Source organism: Hippopotamus amphibius, chromosome 5 (assembly GCF_030028045.1).
Source record: "Hippopotamus amphibius kiboko isolate mHipAmp2 chromosome 5, mHipAmp2.hap2, whole genome shotgun sequence".
Lineage (NCBI taxonomy): Eukaryota > Metazoa > Chordata > Mammalia > Artiodactyla > Hippopotamidae > Hippopotamus > Hippopotamus amphibius.
This window is the reverse complement of record NC_080190.1, coordinates 39520099-39526303: the sequence shown is the minus strand read 5'-3', so window position 1 is coordinate 39526303 and position 6205 is coordinate 39520099. Positions and strand designations below refer to the sequence as shown.

The following is a 6205-nucleotide window of genomic DNA, read 5'->3' as shown; positions in this document are numbered from 1 at the left end:
TAAAAGCTTTTGCACAGCGAATGAAACCATAAACAAGACTAAAAGGCAACCCTCAGAATGGGAAAAAATAGTTGCCTATGAAACAACGGACAAAGGATTAACCTCCAAAATACACAAGCAGCTCATGCAGGTTAATACCAAAAAAGCAAATAACCCAATCCACAAATGGGCAGAAGACCTAAATAGACATTTGTCCAAAGAAGACATACAGATGGCCAACAAACACATGAAAAGATGCTCAACATCACTCATCAGAGAAATGCAAGTCAAAGCCACAATGAGGTATCACCTCACACCAATCAGAATGGCCATCATCACAAAATCTGGAAACAACAAATGTTGGAGAGGGTGTAGAGAAAAGGGAACTCTCCTGCACTGTTGGTGGGAATGTAAGTTGGTACAGCCACTATGGAAAACAATTTGGAGGTTCCTTAAAAAACTACAAATAGAACTATCATATGATCCAGTAATCCCACTACTGGGCACATACCCAGAGAAAACCATAATCCCAAAAGAAACATGTACCATAATGTTTATTGCAGCACTATTTACAATAGCCAGGACATGGAAGCAACCGAAATGCCCATCAACAAATGAATGGATACAGAAGATGTGGCATATATATACAATGGAATATTACTCAGCTATAAAAAGGGATGAGATGGAGCTATATGTAATGAGGTGGATAGACCTAGAGTCTGTCATACAGAGTGAAGTAAGTCAGAAAGGGAAAGACAAATATTGTATGCTAACTCACATATATGGAATCTAAAAATGGTACTGATGAACTCAATGACAAGACAAGAACAAGGATGCAGATGCAGAGAATGGACTGGAGAACTCGAGGTTTCGGGGGGCGGGGGGTGAAGGGGAAGCTGAGACGAAGTGAGAGAGTAGCAGAGACATATATATACTACCAACTGTAAAATAGATAGCCAGTGGGAAGTTGCTATATAACAAAGGGAGTTCAACTCGAGGATGGATGATGCCTTAGAGGACTGGGACGGGGAGGGTGGGGGGGAGTTGAGGGAGGGAGGGAATACGGGGATATGTGTATAAAAACAAATGATTGAACTTGGTGTACCCCCCAAAAAATAATAAATAAATAAAATGAAAAAAAAAAAGAAACAGTTCAGATCATAAAAAAAAAAGAATTAATGATTGAAGCAACAAAAAAATAGCAGTTGGGCCAGAACTGATGATAATTTAAACAATAAATTAGCCCTATAGCAGATTCTTTAGTTCCTCCCTGAAGGACACAGTGTCTGATGCACATTCCTGAGTTGTTTTATAGACACTGAAATCCCCACAAGATGGAAGAAGCTAACTACATGATGACCATGGTCATGTAGCCCCTAGACCAGCTGGATTGATGATGTTAACCCCTGTAACACCAGCCTGTTACCTCACCATCAACCAATCAGAGAATGGTGTACAAGCTGATCATGCACCCTGTGACTCTCTCCCTCACCCTGCCTTTAAAACACTTCCCTAAAATTCTTTGAGGAGTTCAGCTCTTTTGAGCATTACATGTAATATAGTTTGCTCATTTTTATTACTGAGTAGAATTCCATTGTATAGATATATACTACATTTTATTTACCACACTTTCTTCATTACAGTATCTTTACAGTAGCTTGAATAAATCTTGAAATCAGGGAAAAAAATCCTCCAACTTTTCTTTCTTAAAAATTTTGAATAGGCTAGGCTCTTTGTCCTTCATATAAATATTAGTATTAGCTTGTCAACCTCTACCAAAGTCTGCTGAAATTTCTACTGTGATTATATTCAACATATAGAAAAATTTGAGGAAAACTGACTTTGTAAAATACTGAGGTGATGTCAGCATCAAGGTGGCGAAAGATATGCCTCCTTTTTGTCCTCCTTTTTAACAACTAAAAATTGGCACCCACCCACAAACAAAATACTTCTCTGGGAGTTGTGGAATCCAGCACAAGAGGCCCAGGGACCCAGGAGAAATCTCACACACAGTGCATCTGGTAATAGGCAGACATACCTCCATATGGGCTGCAGAACTAGCAGAAGCCAGCAAACCTGCCACAATCTCTTTAAGCCGAGGTTGGGGAAGGCCTGGGAATGCTATCTTGGGCAGATACCCACAGATGAGAAAGACTTTGTAGAAGCTCAGCTATCTGGAAGGGAGTTTCCCGCACACCACTGGAGAAAAACCAAAACGAAAAAAAAAAAACAAAAACAAAAACACCAACCCCACCAGTCTGGAAACATTGGAGAGGGTAAGAAGACCTTTGCCAGGGCTGCCCCTGTACTTTGTCATACATTTAAAATTCTAAGAGGGTAGAACTCATGTTAAGTGTTCTTAGCACAATAAAATAAAATTTCAATAAACATATAAAACTTCATTTTGTTCACATATGCAAGATTTGGTAGAAGTCATTTTATAACTCTAGCTATAACAACCCTCAAAGGCTCTGGTAAAAATTGTTTTGCCTGGAATTTTCAAAACTGTACCAGTGGGTCATACTGACTCTTTTAAGATAAATGAACATCTTCACGAGCTACATGCTCCTACCCAAGTTCTGGAGAAAGACTTCATAGCTAGAGTCTGGAACACTCAGAGAATAAAGTCGTGGGGAAAGCAGAATTTCACCAGCTGATAAATCAAAGAAAATGGATCTCTAGGATGGTTTTGGAGGCACATCCTTTTGTGAATTGGCTATTAATACAATATTTGACTTGCAATTTGGCAAATATGAGAGCTTACTGGAAATGCAACCACTGAACTTTTTTAGAAAATGTCACCCAAAATACACAGGTACATGTATATAAATATGGATAGAGAAAGAAAAAGAGAATTAAATTTTTCATTTATCTTCCAGAAAGCAGAAAGCATCCACATTTGGTGACAGTAAGTATGACTCTTTTTTTAATTATACTTTCAAAATTAATATATTTACTTGTGAAGTTTATTTCTATCTTAGGGAAAATATAATTCTCCACTAAAGTTTTCAGCCTTGATTGTATGTGGGGTCTTTTGGAAAAATTCACTTATTTTAGTAATTCAAGTGACATGCAAGGAATATTTATGGTGTTTACAGTTATCAAAAGAGGCCAGGTGGGAGGCTTGATCAGATTAGGTCCCTCACAGTTACAGTCCTGTTAGCCTATGGACCTCATTCTCTTTTGCTCTCCCCCTCTCACCCCTACATGTTACCTTCCCTTTTGCCTTCTCTCCTAGGCTACATCTACTCAAAATCTGTGGGCTTTGAATTGAGATCTTTACAGTCTTTGTTCTAAACAACATACACTAATGTTTAGTCCTTTAATAAGACAAGTCCTAAGGAGCCTCTGATGAGGTTCATACAGCGAGTGAGAAAAAACTTTATTATTAATTGTTGATGAAAATATAAGGGGCCATAGGTGGCTTTTAGGAACAATGATGTCATTTATTTTTCATTTAATTTTAACTGTGCTTTTGAAAGTATGGAGCTATTACAAAAAGACTTACTGGATTTGAAGAGTTCTAATAATATGATTAATTTTCATTTATTGAGCAGAAAATGCTTATTAGAGCCAAGGACTGAGTAAGATGCTCTATAGCTACCTTGTTACCTAGTCATCCTTCTGTTTGAATAGACTAAAGCTTCAGTTTACCTATGGGATTTTGAGCAAGCACACAGGCCCTGAGTAGACCTGAAGTGAAAAGGACTGAGAAATGCTTGGACAGTCCAGGTAGGAGAACAAGTAGAAAGAGCTGTACTGCTGAACTAGCACTAGGTGACAAGCACCTTAAAGGCAGAGAACATGCCATTTCTTCATGTATCCCTCAGGCTCAACTTTTTCTTATTGAACAAATGTGTCAAGTTTTGAGCAGAAGACTGCAGCTGTGAAACATCTGAAACTTTGAAAAATTATTGGGCTGTGAATGGAACACCATGGAGCATTTCCAAGGTGTAGGTGAGAGTGTGGTTATGTTTGTTAATGCATGTGTCCCTTAGGGAAACTATCCATTAGGGAGAGGGGAAGAGTTGCTATAGATCTTTGTAGTAGGAATTAAGGTGTATGCATTGTATATAATACAGTGAGTGAACAAAAGAGCTATTTAATAGGTCATTTTGAGTCCCAATGTTTTAAAGCAAAAATACAAAAATTCATCTGTATTATCAGTGTTTGAGTAACATTTGGTCTGCCTTTTTGAGGGGATTAAAGGGAGTTCTCACATACCAAACAGTGAATCAGGGACTGTCTAGTTTTATTCACAAATTCAATAAAGAAGATCAGTCCAGGTATTAATTTTCTTTCCTTTTTCCGACAGATGGTGTATGATTTTTCTAGAACTATCATAACAAAATATTACAAACTAGGTGGCTTAAAATATTAGAAAATTATTGTTTCACAGTTCTGGAAGGTAGAAGTCTGAAAGCAAGGTCTTTGAAGAGCCATGCTCTCTCTGAAACCTGCAGCTGAGGAATTCATTATTGCCTCTTCCTAGATTCTGGTGGTTTGCCAGCAGTCTCTATCATTCCTTGGTTTGCAGCTGAATAACTCCAATCTATATAGGTATTTATAAACAATTGCAGAAATGTATTTTTGGTTGTAATTCTTTTTTCCCCTCTCTGATATAATTATAAGGGCAATAATTATAATAATGTGTTGATATGCTTATAGTATATAATATACAATTTATATGGCAAGAATAGCAAAAGAGAACTAATTGAGCTATATTGGACCAATGTGATTATACACTACTGAAGTTAAATTAGTATAAATTAGTTAAATTAGTATAAATGTAAATTAGTATAAATCTAAACTAGATTGGTTTAAGATGTCATCTGTAATCCTCAAGGCAATCAAAATATAACAAAAGACATTCCAGCATTATTTACAAAAGCCAGGACATGGAAGCAACCTAAATGTCCATCAACAGATGAATGGATAAAGAGGATGTGGCACATATATACAATGGAATATTACTCAGCCATAAAAAGAAATGAAATTGAGTTGTTTGTAGTGAGGTGGATGGATCTAGAGTTTGTCATATAGAGTGAAGTAAGTCAGAAAGATAAAAAAATACCATATGCTAACACATATATATGGAATCTAAAAAGATGGTATTGATGCACTCAGTGGCAGAGGGAGAATAAAGATGCAGATGTAAAGAAAAGACATGAGGACATGGGGTGGTGGGGAAGGAGAAGCTGGAACAAAGTGAAAGAGTAGTATTGACATTTATATACTACCAAATATAAAATAGATAGCTAGTGGGAAGCAACTGCCTAACACAGGGAGATCAATTCGGTGATTGCTGATGACCTAGAGGGGTGGGATAGGGAGGATGGGAGGGAGGCTTGGAACAGAGGCTGAAGAGGAAGGGGGTATGGGGATACCTGTATAAATACAGCTGATTCGCTTTGTTGTACAGTGGAAACTGGCACAACAATGTAAAGCTATTATACTCCAATAAATATCAAAAAAAAAAAAAAAGAAAGAAAGAAAGACACAACAACATAGCCTCTTTTTCTCTGCCTGAGGCCTGCCATCATGGGTCATATGTATACTCCTGGGAAAGGCCTGTCCCAGTCAGCTCTGTGCTACCATCATAGCACTCCCACCTGGCTGACTTGGGCATCTGGTGATATGTAGGAGAGATTTACAAACTGGCCTGCCTGTCTCACAAATCAGTGTGATCCTTAGATACTCACATGGTGTTGCCCAAGTATGCTTTGTGACAGGAAATAAAATATTGAGAATTCTTCAGTCCAATGGACTTGCTCCTGATCTTTCTGAGGATCTCTACCATTTAATTAAGAAAACTGCTGCTGTTCAAAAGCATCTTGAGAAAAACAGAAAGAATAAGAATGTTAAACTTTGTCTAATTCTGAATAAGAGCCGTATTCACTGGTTGGCTTGATGTTATGAGACTAAATGAGTTCTCCTGCTCAACTCTAAATACAATTCATCTGCAGCCTCTGCCTTGTTTCCATAAATATGCCTATGTACTCAAGCAATAAATCATTGTTTAACCAACTAGACAGATGAATAAATAAATGAGAAAAATAGAATTAAATGGTACACTAAAAATATCTATGTAACACAAAGTCAGTGACAGGTAAACAGAGGAACAAAAAAGGCATAAGACATGAAGCTCAATAACAAAATGGGAGAAATAAATCCTACTTTATCAGAAATTACATTAATCTTAAATGGATTAAAATTTCCAATCAAA

At 37.2% G+C, this 6205-nt stretch overlaps 1 pseudogene; it reads left to right on the top strand.

Annotated features, from left to right (window-relative positions):
- Positions 1-5520: 5520 nt before the first annotated feature.
- Positions 5521-5965, top strand: LOC130854199 (40S ribosomal protein S13-like; annotated as a pseudogene).
- The last annotated feature ends 240 nt before the right edge of the window (positions 5966-6205 follow it).